Source organism: Anabrus simplex, chromosome 3, assembly GCF_040414725.1.
Source record: "Anabrus simplex isolate iqAnaSimp1 chromosome 3, ASM4041472v1, whole genome shotgun sequence".
Taxonomy (NCBI): domain Eukaryota; kingdom Metazoa; phylum Arthropoda; class Insecta; order Orthoptera; family Tettigoniidae; genus Anabrus; species Anabrus simplex.
Window position 1 is genome coordinate 245833610 of NC_090267.1, and position 17547 is coordinate 245851156.

The window sequence follows — 17547 nt, forward strand, 5'->3', positions numbered from 1 at the left end:
TGAAATCTTAAGGTAAGCTTTACTCAGGAACCATAAAAGCTAGAGTAATCGAACTCAGTACACCTCATTAACTGCATAAGAGCCAGTCAAAAGACTTGTAAAAGGTATACTGTACGCCGTATTTCCCTAAAATATTGGTATGTCACAGTAACCAAACTTCATGGTGCAACAGTCCTGAAGGGACTTGGCCTACCAAGCAACTGCTGCTCATTACGAGGTGTCACGTGGTAGGCACGACAAATCCTCTCGGCCGTTATTCTAGGCTTTCTAGACCGGGACCGCTATCTCACAAATAGGCCTAGCTCCTGCATTGTAATCACGAAGGCTGAGTGGACCTCGAAACAGCCCTCAGTTCTAGGTAAAAATTCCTGACCTGGCCGGTAATCGAACCCGGGGCCTCCGGTTAAGAGGCACGCACGCTGCCAGTCTGGCATTAACTATCCTCAAACTTTTGCGAGGAAAATATTTTCATTTTAGAGCCTATTTTAAGAAGGTAAAAGACTTTTCGATACATTCGTGAAGCTTTTTTGTATGTGCTAGTGTCATAAAGTGTCACAAAAAAGAATTGTGACCCGTTTATTAATATATTCTGTGAAAATTGTACCTAAAATTGTGGCAGAAATGTGATATTTTTTGCTTTTTGCATCCCTATTGATGGACTAAACGAGGAGTATTTTGCTCTAGTTGATTTTTAGAGGTGAGCAATGTGTAGTAGTCTCTTGATATTAGTAGGCTCTTAGAGTCTAAAAGCGTGCGGAGTACACTTCTCTGTGTCCTTAATTTCTGGCAGATCGTGTTATAATCGTGGGCGGAGTTGAGAAGACGGTAGGGGCGGAAGTTCTGTACCTGGCTGTCGATGAAGTACCTTCGCGAAAATCTGTTCAGTACTTGCTTGTGTCTGCGTCTAACTAGGCGGACGAGGAGCCAATCAGACAGTGTGTGTTGTGGAGAGGTCGGCAGACGGAAAGAGCATAGTCAGTGTGCCAGCACAGGCCAGTCAGGGAGGCAGGGAACTTAAGCGGCGCTTCACGCTCTACAGCACGTGGGCAACCGTAAGTCAAAACACCATTAACAACCTCTCTTCCACCCCATCTCTGATATTCAGAGAATAAGACCGCTATACGCATTTCAATGTTTTTATCAGTAACACGTACATTTTTACAGTAATTTATATTTCGTTTTTCTAAGTAAGTGAAGTGTTTTAACCCTGGGAATCAGAAGAAGGGGTTCTTAGAATCCACAGTCACTAATTTTCCGTGGAAAAAATGAGTTATTGCCTCTTGACTAGTGTACAAGATGGTAAGCCAAACAGGGAAAAGACATTGGCGATGAATGCTTTTCGGGGCTTCCACTGTTCGTAACCCAATCACCGAGGAAAATAGAGTGGCTAGCTCTTAGCTCAGCCCCCTTTGTTTCTAGGAATTGACCTGATACTCTTTCTCAATCTCAGTTTCAAGGCAACTGACACATTTTACAAGTTTTCTGAGTGTGTGTTTACATACATGTCTGTTACACAGTGTTACTGCGGTTTGCTTCAATTGTTTGTGCACTTTTGCCTTCCGGTTTTAGTATATCCCACTCTACACCATCTTTATTTTCATTTCCACTATACAATTAATTATCTGAAGGTGATTCTTCATCTAAACCTGTTTCAATTGACAATTCGCGAAGCCTTTTTTGATATTTTCTTCGAACTGAGTTATTTTCGTGAAATCAAAACAATGCAGGACAATTGTTTCTCAGTTGGTATACCTGATAAAGCCAACAATCACATTCTCAACGATGTCTTTTTGTTTCCTTTCCAAAGTACTTCTACAGTAGTATTAGCTTTTTACAATGTTTTATTTTTGTTTTTCATGAAAATAACTCAGTTCCAAGAAATCTTAAGGTAATGTGCCTCTCCAGAAGTGGAAATCTCTTCTATATTTTTCGACTTCCTCACGGGGAATCGAACTCTCATCCTTCTGTGTGAACCGAGCTCACCCTTACAACCTCGTCTAGGCAGCCCCTTTATAAGATGGTAATACTGTATTCTAATTTTGTTTGTAACGTTGTAGGGACATTATATAAACAAACAAAAATTAGTATGGGTTTACATTTACAACATCTAAACCTCTTTAAACTGATGCTTCACGAATCCATTGAGACGTTATCTTGGAACTGATTTCACAAGTACAAATGCAAAGAAATCAATCTCCCTCCATTGGAGGCTGACAATGCATTTACAACAATGCAGGGAAATTATTTCTCTGCTGATATAACTTATAGAGCTTTTAATGCTATTTGCTCGGGGCGTCACATTCTCAACTTTTCTCTTTCTAGTATTTTTTTTCAGCCAGTTGTGTTCTTGTTCTCATAGAGCTGACGTATTGTTAGCGGTGGGTTCTTCAAGTCCATGCTATAACTTATATTTTCGTTCCACGTTTGTCGCATTTGCAACAATGCAGGTCAATTGTTTCTTTGTTGGTATACCTGATATAGCCAACAATAACATTCTCAACGATGACTTTTGCCTTTTCAAAGTACTTTTACAGTAGTATTCGGTTTTTTCAATCAGTTGTGTTTTTTTTTTCATAAAAACAAGAAAATGTCAAAAGGGCTTCGAGAATTGTCAATTGAAAGAGGTTTAGATGAAGTATCAGATGAAGAATCACCTTCAGGGAATTAATTGTTTAGTGGAAATGGGATATACCAAGACCAGAAAGCAAAAGTGCGCAACAATTTAAGCCACCCGCAGTATTTTTTTAAAATGCTATTTGCTCGGGGCGTCGATCTAGAAAGGTCCTTTGCCCCTACTTGCACCATATGTGAGGAACCTGCGTGTGAGGAACGTTAAGGACGACACAAACACTCAGTCCCCACGACTGAGATATTAATCATTACAATTGAAACACCCTGACCTGGCCGGGAATCGAACCCGGGCCCGCCGGACGACAGGCGGACGCGTTGCCCCCTACACCGAACCGCAGTAATACTGTGCGTTGTGTCACAGACATGTATGTAAACACACACTCAGAAAAACTTGTAAAATGTGTTAGTTGCCTTGAAATTGATTCTTCAGAATAATTTCAAAGTAGCACGTTGCAAAATTTACTCATTTTCCATTAATTATTCCCAGTTTTTTAAAAAAATATTTCACACTAATTAAAATAGTTGTACTGTATACCACGAAGATTTCCAAAGATCATAAACTCTACATTAAATGCATAAGGAAATAATAAAATGTTCTCTTTCCTTCTTTAAGATTAGTTGATGTTGTGGGTTCGACAAAACCCTCCTCTTCGCATTTCATGACACAGAAGGAAACTAGATTTATCACGTTAAGTTGAAGATATGTGGAAGGATCTATTTGTTGATGGAGAGGACAGATAGATTAGCAATTCCAAAGATCAGAGTGGTCTTGAACGCTAACCACAAGCTGATATATGTATTGTGTATTGAGTATCCATATTTTTATGGAGGGGAGGGACAGATTAGCAAATCTAAAGATCTTAGTGTGTTGAATGCAGTCCAGAATCTAATATGCAGTGTCCATAGGTGTGTATTTTGGTACAGTAGACCTGTCATTGGTTGTCCTATTTATTAAATCAAGTGCAATGTATAGTAGGACCGTGATAATCCGACATTTGATAGTCCGACAGACCCGATAGTCCGGCATGCATCAGAAATTGATTTTCCACCGTAATCTTCCCGTACAGCTCACATCTCATGGGCTGACGCTTCGCAAACCTTGAAAACCTTTATGAAATTCGCAGAGAGGAGCCAACAATGCGACGTTGCTGAAGTTACGAATCTCCTCATTACACAAAATATGTTTTGTCGAACAAGACCTCAATCCAAGAAACCAGTTCGACATGTTCCACGATGTGTACATTATCGGACACCTATGTTTTTAAGGGCTACAAACAGTGATTCAGATTGAACTGTACCACGTTCTTGGTATTTAACTCTTTTTATTTGATTACAGTTTTGTTCTTGGTTTTCAAAGCCATGGCGCTTTCTTCATTTCATAATAGGCCTACAAAAAGTATTTATATTAAACTGTGCTAAAACTTTAAGCCTTAAATGATTTAACACTTCAAGGCAGCATTTGATTTTTAACTCAGTTTTATTTATACTCAGTTTGTATTTATTTTATTTTATTTTTTAAATACTATACTCTAATATCTTCTGTTCTGTTAAGTGAATATTAATTCTGCGTTTTTATGCGTTAAAATTGTAGTTTTATTTATATCCCGTTGTTTAAAGCAGTTCTTTTAAATGACTTTGATATTCCGGTACCGGGCGAGTTGGCCGTGCGGTTACGGACGCACAGCTGTGAGCTTGCATCCGAGAGATAATGGGTTCGAGCCCCACTGTCGGCAGCCCTGAAGATGGTTTTCCGTGGTTTCCCATTTTCACACCAGGAAAATGCTGGGGCTGTACCTTAATTAAGGCCACGGTCGCTTCCTTCATACTCCTAGCCCTTTTCTGTCTCATTGTCGCCGTAAGACCTACCTGTGTCGGTGCGACGTTAAGACAATTGGAAAAAAAGATATTCCGGCATATTTGGTAATCCGGCGTCGGCAGATCCCCAAGCATGGCGGATTATCGCGCTCCTAGTGTAGAAAAAAGGGGCTGCCTGGCTGAGGCGGTAAAGGCGTGCTCGGTTCGCCCGGAAGGACGTGGGTTCGAATCCCCGTCAGGAAGTCGTAAAATTTAAGGAACAAGATTTCCACTTCTGGAGGTGCATATGGACCTGAGGTTCACTCAGCCTACACCGAAAATGAGTACCAGGTTAATTCCTGGGGGCAAAGGCGGCCGGGTGTAAAGCTAACCACTCTACCCCATCACGTGCCGAGGTTAACAGTGGTGGAATCCTTTATCTTCCACTCCTCCAAGGGCCTTCATGGCCTGTACGGAGGTGACTTTGCTTTGCTTTTTAGTGTAGAAACAATGCTTGAAATATTGTTTGCTGTAAGTGGTCTCTACGTAAACTATTCCATTTCGCACTTCCTCTTCTTCCACACCCTAGTAGGGTCGCGGGCCCAAGCTATGTCACGCATGTGGACTTGGCTGTTTTACGGTCAGGATGTCCTTCCCTATGCTAACCTCAAGTGGAAGTCAACCCCAAGTGGAGGGATGCATTTACTACCCGTGTGTATATGAAGAAGAATATATTGGGATAAACACGGGCGGACAGTCCTCGAGTACCTGGGTGAAATCAGTTACTTGTTTGAAATTATGTAAGAGGAGGCTAGGTAAACATCTGATAAGGGATCTACAATTTGGGCGACTACCCTGAATGCAGATCAGGGATGATTGATTGATTGATTGATTGATTGATTGATTGATTGATTGATTGATTGATCCGGTCGGTTGTCAAACTCTGAACCCTCTGAACCGAAGGCTGACCCTGATCATTCGGCCAAGAAGAAGCTATCCCCTGTGGGCGGTAGCATATATCCACGGTATTCTCTGCCTGTCGTAAGAGGCGACTAACAGGGGAACCCCAGAGGCTTTTAACTAATGAGCGTTGTTCTGGGGGCCACGGGGCTCCTAACTGTGTCTTGGCAAGACATTTATTTATTTATTTATTTATTTATTTATCTGATCGTTTTAGTACCGGGAATGTCGGAGGACATTTTCGGTTTAACCGGTGCAAGTCTTTCTATTAGACGTTTCTAGGAGACTTGCGCGTCTGAATGTGGGATGATGATAATGTAGGGAGAGGGTGAAACCCGGTGTCGGCACATAGCCTACTCCTGTCGAATAACACCAAGGCTTAACGTCGGCATTTGACAGACGAATAACCATTAACAGCGTCATATGCCCTCACTCGATGTGAACACTGCGGAGAGGGTCAGAATTGAATCCAGATTTTTGGCACGCAATCTAGTGATTAGAAATTGTACACCACCACTTCTACCCTCCCGGCCAACATTCTCATGATGAAAATTGTTTCGACCAATGGGACTCGAACCGGCTAACCACGATGTCAGAACATAGAGACTTGACGCCTTAACCACCATGGCCACCAGGCAGGTTGGCAAGTGTTGTGATAATACCACTGTAGGAGTATAAATTGTTATAATATGCAATAAAAGACTAGAATTATTTGATCAAGATTCAGATCCTCCTTGTCTATTTTATATGGGTATGTCTCAATTATAAATTTGTCATAAAATTTATAGAAAAGTATACGATATTTTTTAAACCTATAAAGGCTCATTTGTGATAGCAAACGGCTGAAATTCCTTTTTATAAAAACCTAACAATTCGGGTCCTAGTAATCGGTGGTGTACCATGTGGTGTGGTTCAAACAGGAATATGTAGTTTACAATTCCCTAGCTTTATCGAAAAACTGTACATAATAAATGTCGTGCAAAATATAACTGCATGCGATTTCCCGCATAAGGGATTTTGTAACTCCAAGTTAACTAGCGATGATAATCAATAATATTACAATGACTGATTATTGTTACTTGGCATGTTCTATTGGTTGCTAGCTGGCGCTTGTACTGAAGGTATGACAAGTGTTTTAAGCAGTTGTACAGAAACACCCTTCAACAACAGAAACGACTATACTAGACTTAACTAAAGTTGGCGTCTGACAGGTAAGATTGGAGGGAGGAGCACTGTACGTGCCATTTCACGATGTTGCCACATTCCAGCATTCCTTTCTACATGCTCTTACCCCTCGCTTCCGGCTCACTTGTTCCCTCCTTCATTCTGACCGCTGTGATCTGTTGTAGACTACCTGGCCAGGCGGTGTCGTCCCATTTGCGATCACTCTTATACAAACAATCAGGTTCTTATCAGTGACAGTGAGAGGTTTGGCAACTACCAGAAAGACGAGCTACCCTGAAGTTTTATCTCCATGGCAACCGCAGTCGCCCCACCCTCGTTTCCATGGCAACCACACAGCCACTCCCTTTATCCCGCCTCGACAGGCAGTAAACGGACCTCCCTCTAAGAAATGTCAGACACCAACTCTTATTATTAGCAGTATAGTGTAGTGAAAAATAAATGACCTCATAGATTCTACAATGGGGCTGATTTTCGCATTATTTTGACTCTACCGAGCTCGATAGCTGCAGTCGCTTAAGTGCGGCCAGTATCCAGTATTCGGGAGATAGTGGGTTCGAACCCCACTGTCGGCAGCCCTGAAGATGGTTTTGCCGTGATTTGCCATTTTCACACCAGGCAAATGCTGGGGCTGTACCTTAATTAAGGCCACGGCCGTTTCCTTCCCACTCCTAGCCCTTTCTTGTCCCATCGTCGTCATAAGACGTATCTGTGTCGATGCGACGTAAAACAGCTTGTAATATATATATAGATTCTAAACATTACATTATATTCTACACTGTGAGAGATTTACATTCCTTCTTCCAAGGGTCGAACCTCCTCCATTTTCCCTCTGATTATTGTTAAGAGAGGATGATTGCACAGTTGTACTTCTTCTTAAAATAATAACCAGCATCACCACCACTTCCTCTTTTTCTTCCGATTACATTTTAAAAGGGTTGCAATTTGCAATACAGTATCGTGAAGACGATCAGTTTATTCACAGAGGCCTGCAGACTGGGAGCAGTTTTTGTGCGAGGAAGTGTACTTTCCATTTCTTTCGTAGCTCAGAAAGGTAACGGGATACCGACGCACTTTATTAGTTACAATTTGCTTTACGTCGCACCGACACAGGTAGCTCTTATGGCGAAGATGGAATCGAAATCGGCTAGGAGTGGGAAAGAAGCGACCGTGACCTTAATTAAGGTACAGCCCCAGCATTTGCCTGGGAACCACGCAAAACCATGTTCAGGGCTGTCGATAGTGGGGCTCGAACTCACTATCTCTCGAATTCAAGTTGAGAGTCACGTGACTAAAACCGCTCGACTACTTGCTCGGTTGACGCACATTTTGCATTCCTGTTAGTCTTCCTGGGGGTGGTCGAGAAAGTGTAAGAGGCTCGCTGCAGTACGTTGCATGAAATTGCCATGAAATATACGATCATGAAAGTAGGTACTTAATTCTTCTGTAATGACTTGCGGATCCTCTTAGATTAAGGCGCTGTCACGAGTAAATATTTTGTATTACCCCTTCTTAAGTGAGATAATGCAGCATTGTGTTGGAGAAGGTTAATTCGAGGTCGCATTCCGTAGTGTTCAGGTTAAGTTTACCAAATGACAGCTTTATTTGACTATCTCTAGTAGACTATTTAGTTCATGGCTCCAACGACCAATTCGGTATACGAATATCACGAATTTCAACCAATCGACAGCTGTCTGTCGCCACAATTTTATCGTTTTCAAGTTACCACTTCCATTTTATCGCACCTACGTGCACTTGTTTCTAAATAAAATCATCGGAATAGCGCACTGAAACACCTTCAATAATACACCTGACATCAGACTAAACGTAAGAAAGTAAAGGCGGCCCAAAGAGTTTAAATGCAAAAATAGACCAGTATATTTCCGTACTGAATGTTTTCTTCTCTGTACACAGCGTGGAGAAAAACTATGTTCCATGAACTAAGGGAGTGTTAGATGGTGCAAATACAAGTAGTGTGAATATAGGTACCATAGGTCTGCCTATCTCACAGACGGTTGAGGGTTGTTTGTGCTGAGGCGCTGTCAGTGTGTCCTTCCGCCTATCCTTCGCCACTCCCGAACATCATGTCCGAGAAGCGCTGGGACTTTCCCAAAGAATACGCAAATTAGTGATTTGTCGATGTGAATCACGCCGCCAAATTGGAGGGAAACATTTCTAACATCTATTCTGAAGTACTGTACGTTTGTTAATTTTCACCTGCGGCTAAAATGTAAACTAAGAGCAAACTGTGTCACGTTTATGCTCAGCCGAACTGAGATCTTTAAGTACGCATAGCGTCGAAACTAATCACCGCAGACTTGTGATTCCTATGTTCAAAACACTTGTATTTGTGCCACCTAACACTCCTTTGATTTACAAAGCAAATTTATTCTACACTTTGTAAATTTATGAATACCTACTTAATGTATTTGGAAAATCCACAGCCTGTTTCCAGTCATTCGACCGGGTGAGGAATGCAAATAATGAAGCCTCATCTAGCGGCGAGGATAGGAACTGTGCCGGCTGCTGAACCCTGTCGCACTCCTCTGGGACAATGATTAATGACTGACAGATGGAATAAAATTATATTGGAGAGTGTAGCTGGAATGAAGTACCCGGAGTACCCGGAGAAAAACCTGTCCCGCCTCCGCCTTGTCCAGCACAGATCTCACATGGAGTGACAGGGATTTGAACCACGGAATCCAGCGATGAGAGACTGGCGCGCTGCCGCCTGAACCACGGAGGTTCACTATATGTATTGGATTCGTTTTATATTTATGCACGTTCATTGTTCTTATTTACTTAATTGTGCTGGGCTGAGTGGCTCAGACGGTTGAGACGCTGGTCTTCTGACCCCAACTTGGCAGGTTCGATCCTGGCGCAGTCCGGTGATATTTGAAAGTGCTCAAAAACCTCAGCTTCGTGTCTGTACATTTACTGGCACGTAAAAGAACTCCATCGGGACAAAATTCCGCACCTCGGCGTCTCAGAAAACCGTCAAAAGTAGCTAGTGGGACATTAAAACATTATTATTATTATTATTATTATTATTATTATTATTATTATTATTATTATTATTATTGTTTATTTGTTTTTAGAATTTGCTTTACGTCGCACCGACACAGATAGGACTTGCGGTGACGATGGGATATGAAAGAACTAGGAGTGGGAAGGAAGCGGCCGTGGCCTTAATTGAGGTAATTTGCCTGGTGTGAAAATGGGGAAACCACGGAAAACCATTTTCAGGGCTGCCGTCAGTGAGGTTCGAACCCACTACCTCCCGGATGCAAGCTCACAGCTGCGCGCCCCTACCCGCACGGCCAACTCGCCCGGTTATTATTATTATTATTATTATTATTATTATTATTATTATTATTATTATTATTATTATTATTATTATTATTACCATTATTATTATTATTATTATAGCTACTGGCCCTATCTCTAGCCGTTCTGTTAAGCCATTTAAATGTATGCTAAAAACTTAAACACTGCAGTAGGGCTTAGCAAAACCGTGTAGTCATTAAGGAGTCAGATAACATCAGGGAAGTGGTCTTGCGTACAAAACATTCTTGGAGCTACGCTGTACTTTCTAGCCTGCGCGTATATAAAGACGCAAGTTATTTCGTCACCATAACTGGTGGGCAGGAGATATGTCAATGTTTACCACATCAGCTTCCCGCGCAGTTTGAGTGATATTCATCTGGAGGCATATGTGTGGTGACATGCAACGACGAGCGTTGGCAATAATATTGATGTTATTGGTTTTACGTCCGCCTAGGTAGTGTAACGGTCAGCGCTATTAGCTGACGTCCTTCAAGGCCCGGGTTCGATTCTCGGTACTGCCAGAGATTTAAGAATGTTGATTAAAAATGGTACATGCAGCTCACCTGAAAATACAGTAACTGTAAGACCTCGAGATGAGGAACAGTTTGTCTAGCTCTTTGGCTGGTCTGTGTAGTGGCATTCGGTTCAGAGGAACCCGGGTTCGATTCCCGGTCGGGTCGGGAATTTTAATCTTATATTGTTAATTTCCTTGGCTCGGCGACGGTGTTATTGCTGTCCCCAACATTCCTCAAACTCACACACACTCACACAGAACACTATCCTCCACCTCAATCACACATTTCTCGTACACGGCTAATGCCATCCACTCTCATCGGAGGGTCTGCCATAAAAGGGCACATCCTCATTTTCCCCTGCCTGTCGTAAGAAGCGACTAAAAGGGAACCCCAGCGGCTCTCGACTTGGGAGCGTGGGCTGATGAATTATTAGTTTTACGTCCCACTAACTCGAAGGCGCCGAGGTGCCGGAGTTTCTTTACGTGTCGGAAGTACGTGGTGTGTGTATTGAGCGGTATCGAGAGCTTGAGCTCAACCCGGCTAAAATTTTCCTTGACTCACTTCACTTGTTCTTACACAGCACAGATACTGTACTTCTGTTTCCACACAGGCGACGAGTACAGTGCAGCAAAACCTTTGCTTTGTTTCCGAATTCCATTGTGTAATGCTTCAAATTCCCTGGTATAGTCATAATGTACCTTCATCGGTTTTTTAAATAGGGAAAATATGGTCAAATACTCAGACATATTTAAACGGCACATCATAAGCTAAAATTCGTCAGAACGACCCAGATTGCTACAAATACAAACGTACCGTCACACCATAACGCGTCCGTGTTCGGCCACACGCCACTATGGGGAGATACTTGGGCATTTTCCCCACATCAATGATCTGTCATCCGATTTCCATTTCTTTGGACCACTGAGAAAGAGTCTGAGTCGGAAGTGATTCTCAACAACCTGACATGCTCTGGTCGTAGGGTCTCTTGTGGGTGGGAGCCGTAGAACACATCCTCAGTTCCCCTGCCTGTCGTAAGAGGCGACTAAAAGGGAACCTCAAGGGCTCTCGACTTGTGAGCGTGGGCTGATCAATACGGGGCCCCTAGCTGAGTGAGTCCCCCTATTTGCGCTAGGCTCCTTACTTTCGTATTTCCTATCCGACCTCCCTCGGCCAACTCTCGTTCCCTTCCGACCCTCGCGGTATGCGAGACCTAGAGAGTCATTTCACGTGCTTCATTGCCCTTCACTTTTATTTTGCCGATACCTTCATTTCTTGACTGGTCGGACCTCTTCTTTATTGTTCTCTTCGGATTAGAGTTAGGAGATAATGGTTGTTTAGTTGAATTTTCTCTTCAACAACAATCGCCACCATCGCAAGATGGTTTTCCGTGGTTTCCCATTTTCACACCAGTCAAATGCTGGGGATATACCTTAATTAAGGCCACGGCCGCTTCCTTTCCACGCTTATGCCTTTCCTATTCCATCGTCACTATAAAACCTATCTATGTCGGTGTGACGTAAAAGCAAATTGTAAAATCTCCGACCCAGCCGGGAATCGAACCCGGACCCTCTGACCCGAAGGCCTGAACGCTGACCACTCAACCAAGACTTCATACCAAGCGAACGCCGTTCAGCCCGAAGGCCTGCAGATTACGAGGTGCCGTGTGGTTGGTACGACGTATCCTCTCGGCCGATATTCTTGGCTTTCTAGACCGGGGCCGCTATTTCACCTTCAGATAGCTCCTCAATTGTAATCAAGTAGGCTGAGTGGACCTCGATAACGAGCCCTCCGATTCAGGTAAAAATCCTTGACCTGGCCGGGAACCGAACCGGTACACTGCGAGTTCGCCACATATAATTCTCAACAGTACTGTTAATTATATAGTGATGTCCATGGCCGATATAAAATCAGAACAAGGCTTTGCTCTGTATTATGACCACAATATTATTGTAATTTAATGATAGGACTTGCAGAGAACGCAGGCTTCTTCTCCCTCCTCCAGACGAACGTGTGTCCCTGAGTGTTAATTCAGATATTCCTCGCGTATAGCAGGACGCCTATTCTGTAGGAGGTCCACGCGGCTCACCATGACTTGTATATTCGGCGCTGGTCCTCATCACCATTGTGATCTCCTTGTATGCTGAACATCTTACCATGTTGAGGGAACTAATGACCCATGACATTACAATATATGGTACAACAGGAAGGTCATAGATGAATAAACAAATTTGCTGTCAGATACATATTAATTCAGCACACATTATAGAGATGGTACTGAACCCTTGAACTTACCATTCCATGGTTGGTCGGCCACAACCGCTGCAGTAGAGCCATATCGAACTCTTAAATCTTGGGGTCGTAGCGGGAATATTTCGGTCACGATCTTAACCAAACGATGGGGTTCAGAAGAGAGCCTAACTACTTGAAATGAGGAGCAAACATGTGCTTACTAACTTTTAGTGAATTATCAAAATGCAAATATATATATATATATATATATATATATATATATATATATATATATATTGTGTTATAAAATTATCCATCAAGAAAATTTTACTCATTTAACGTTTTTATGCAGTCACATTGTATTGCATGATTTTGATGAGTTACATTTGTCGAAGAACTTTCTTCGGAGGAAATTAGAAAATATCACAAATTAATGGACAGCGAAAACTCGAAAAACTAAAATAAAACCTGAAAATCTGGCACCTATTAATCCAAACGATAACTGAGAATTAATCCACACGATCCGTGGAAAATCTGACCTTCAGCAAATAGAGTTCCAGATGTACATTTAATTAAGGTTATCCACCAGTCAAATACCCTGTCGGATATGGGAACACCCGCCAAATGGACCCTTAATCGAACCAAATTGACTATCAGTTCCTTTGGATAGGTTGCGATATACTACTGGAACGCATGGTGTTCACTACAAGTTAACAGCAGCAGTCATAATTAAAAATAAAATTCCACCATGTATTGCCATCTCGTGACACCCTTAAGTTATAGAATAATCCCGATGCTAAAACGTGCATCACCCAAACAGCTGGTCAGAAAGAACCAACAACAACTCGATCCGAGAGGATCTTACGTTACGTCGTTCTGAAGGACCAAAACTGCGAAAAGCAGGAGACACTTATTCATCATACATTTAGAAGGAATAACAAACACTGAAGTTAAAGAAAAAGTGGTAAAACACTTGAAAAATATTCTTATAAAACCAACTTTCAGGTTATAAACGGTTACGTTAAGTTTAATAAAATTACAAGTCCACATGCTAAAATAAAATAAAAATACCAAAACAGTCTAGGGAATTCTTTCCTTTACAACTGCGGCTACCATAACAGATCCATCTACTTATTGCTTGTCCCAACAAACTAACTACAAAGTTATTGATCGACCACAATCAACTATTATAAAAATTAAAGAACGAAAAATTGAAAATGAAATCTATTGCCAACTGACGAATCGAACCCGCATTCGTAACTCAAGTCTCACATAAATAAGCTAAGTGTCAACACGCACACTAACAAAGCAATCCGACGTCCGAACGACAAAACAATTAAATCCGTAAATAAATTAAAATACTACAGTTCAATGAACTCAAACCCGCGTGGCAAACAGCAGTAATAATCACCATTAGCTAAGTATCCAATGTTGGACAACCCTCACGTTCATGCCACTAGTGGCTCCATAATCTTATGTAAACATCTTCCGGCTTGTAAGGGTTTTGTCGAAACATGGCCTCAATATTACTTAGCTAACACTCTTCGCATTGCATATCCTACAGCAAACACTACCATCGTTCAAGTCACTTCGTAAAAACACCTAACCTAAGGCTTGAATATATACAGACGACACCCTAAATCTATCGCCAAGCCTACATAATGTCTACACACCCTAACATTAACAACTATGTACACACACCTTCCGAAACCTATTGTCGAGCGTAAACTGGGACGTCTGCTCATCAGTATACTCCTATGATACGCGTAATGTCCTAAATCTATCGTCGAGCGGAAACTGGGTTGTTTACGCATCCTCCAGAAGGTCAGGCGAAATCGTAACTTCAAACATATTCTTTGATATTTAGCTGGAAACCTTGTCGAAACTATAGCACACAATGAAACGAATCTTGCTACTGAATGAACGCAAGTTAGAAAATACAACTAAGTCCCTATCTTGTCAATAAAACGTGAAATTGAAAATAAATAACGCGTGGCAAACAATCCACAACTCAAACACGATCTTGACATACGCAGTGAAGTTTGGAAAAATAATAATGAATTTCAGCACACGTCTAACTTTATTACTGTTTTGGCGATATTCTCGTAATCACCCTCGCAAAAATCCACACTATAATTCTAGGGTGAGGCCCCAAAATCGCCTACCATCTCACTATTCCAAACATTCATATCCATAAACTAACCTGTGAAGCGAAATTCAATGAATCTACACAGCCAAACCATCATATTAATAATGTCCAATATCCCATCCCACAACTCTTCCGAATTAATGATAATTTATCGTCTCGTAATATATGAAATTTACTGAGTGGAAATTTGTTATAACAGTCAAATGACACCAACCGTGTATTCAGAATGCCCATTTATTCTTGAGATCGCGTACTATAATATTCATTATGCTGACTTCACATAAATCGTCATTTGGACTTAACCGCCAAGAGCTACAATCTTCTACAGAAATTGTTTTTCACTGGGAGATCTTGACTTGAAATCATAATGTGCGTCACAAAGCACTCATTTCGAGCCAACCTTCACCCAGTCAGCTGTTCCGGATTGTTAGCGGAATCTCACTACAGCCTGCCTCAGAAATGTCACATTTAATATACAGCCTGTCCTAAAAATTCTTCGCCATCGACAAATATAGCCTGTATCAAAAACTCATCTCCATCGCCTATCACGGCGGCATCACTCATGAAATACAGGCTTCCTATACCTTCAACATCTACACAGCTATTCTCTCAACATACCATTCCGGCAGAATCCATTTCTTCCCGTTTCAAAACTTTTCAAACATCAATAATCCCGTGACGAACAATTTTATAAGAATCCTTTTCATTCATTTTTACTACAACTTTCGGATCTCAAGAACACAATAACACCGTGATTTCCTATGTCACCGACATGCACAATGTCACAAAAATTACCTTCTCACGAATAAATATAACTTTATCAGACTTCACTGAATTTCGACACGAACGCAAATCTTACTGATCATATCTGTTAAATACACTTTTAAAATTGAAATTTTTTATCCTGCTGTAAATATTATTATTATTATTATTATTATTATTATTATTATTATTATTATTATTATTATTATTATTATTATTATCATTATCATTTCGACAAAAAAATTCTGAACTCATAGGATATTCGAAATTATTGCATTCACCACGACTACATTGTCGCTATCACCTTCCTAACTTTACTCAGTTTGAACAATATCTCAAAGAATGTTAATACATTATTTAAACTTCCAATTTTTACAGTTTCTTGACGTGAATTTTACTGCCCTGAAGAGTTTCACACGACGACCAGAAATATAACACATTTGCCTGATCATTATTAAATATTAATTCGCACACGCACTGAAAAATTTTATTGGGACAAACAAATTATATTCTACAACATTAATACAAAATATAGACAAAGACCTGTAATAGTAGTCATCTTGGAGATTCTGGCCACATTTAGCTAGCTGCCCTCGTATTTAGCCGTTCATGGCTACAATAGACAGCATCTTCTTTAAGATATATATATATATAAGTACACAGATTTTACACTCGTTATCGATTAACACCGCAAATGTACTTTCTTCGCGTGTTAACATGCGACGAGCATTCTTCTCTACTGGAGACTGCCACTGTTTTCCCAGGACTCTACTTTCGTCCACCCTTATACTGGCCAGGTGTTTCAATAAATAACAAAAATCAGACCTCACTGGCTAGCCTCCGGACTCCCTTTGACAATATCAAACACACACAATATAATGCAGAGAGGAAACCAGCTACGTATTTTAAACAGATATCTATGCCTTCACAGTTTTCGTCGGTGGAAGCTCAGGAAAATTCCTATCACTTTCCATTTAACACTCTACTTGAACCATTGACACGAATATATAACAAGTTATTTTGAGAACTAAACCCCGCACTTTCTTGCAGACGAGCGACGTGGGTTTCACCATCCAGACCTTCAGATGGAATGAATAAAAATAGAGGGAAGAGATTTCTTTTATACCCTCAGAGGACGCCACCCTCACCATAAAGCTTGGTGGTGCAATCTGCTAATTCCACATCCACTGTACCAATTTTCTTGAAATTTATTCCATAAATTCTGACAGACTTATAATTCTTTATGGTGTTCATTTTATATTTTACCCATACTTGCAACGGGCGTAATGAATTTATTTCTGACATGTAATTTCGCGGTCTTTCTTCAGAAAATGACCTCGACACGTGTCGCAAATCCGCGAGTAGGGCGCCAACTTTCCTCCAGGCTTAACTGCATATATGTTTACCCTGGGTATTCTATCTTCATGTAAGGTTTATTTATAATTTAGATTCTTTATTCATGGATTTACCATGTCGCCAAAATCTCTCGTTATGAAGGATTTTCCGAAATTGATAAATTAGTCAGTACTCGATATCAACCGAAGTATCCCGGCATTTCACGAGATGGACGCTCGCTTGGCACGGTGAGTTCTGTTCCCACGAGAGAGCGAGGGTCTTGAAATAAAAACATGGCTACTCTCAGAAAAGTTATTTGTAGCTGAAATAAATATCTGGAATTATTTTTCATCGTAGAATTATGGGTTCAGTATACAAGGAAGAACTGGTACGTAGACACTTGAAGTGATATTCCCCGTACTCCTAGTCCCCGGGCACTTCCAGCCAGCCGGTACTGCAAAGTGACTTCCCATCCACCTGGTCTGGGTTCGATTTCTGGCTCTGTCACGAATTTTAAGACTGGTTTGTGGGAATAGAATAGAACTCACTTAGACTTGGAAACACACTGAAGAAAATGTGGGATAAGTAATATCACTCTCAAGAACTCGTTCTACGTGATTCCTCACAGCACAACTACAGACAGTTATCGGGGTGGTATAGCCC

The 17547-nt window shown here is 41.2% G+C and overlaps 1 protein-coding gene across 1 annotated transcript in view; it reads left to right on the top strand.

Moving 5' to 3' along the window:
* The first annotated feature begins 923 nt into the window (after window positions 1-923).
* Window positions 924-17547, top strand: part of shd (cytochrome P450 family 24 subfamily A member shade) — a 250220-nt gene continuing 233596 nt past the window's right edge. The window contains exon 1 of the mRNA XM_067142949.2: window positions 924-1052. The gene's annotated coding sequence lies outside the window, so the exon portion shown is untranslated. The remainder of the gene's footprint in view (window positions 1053-17547) is intronic.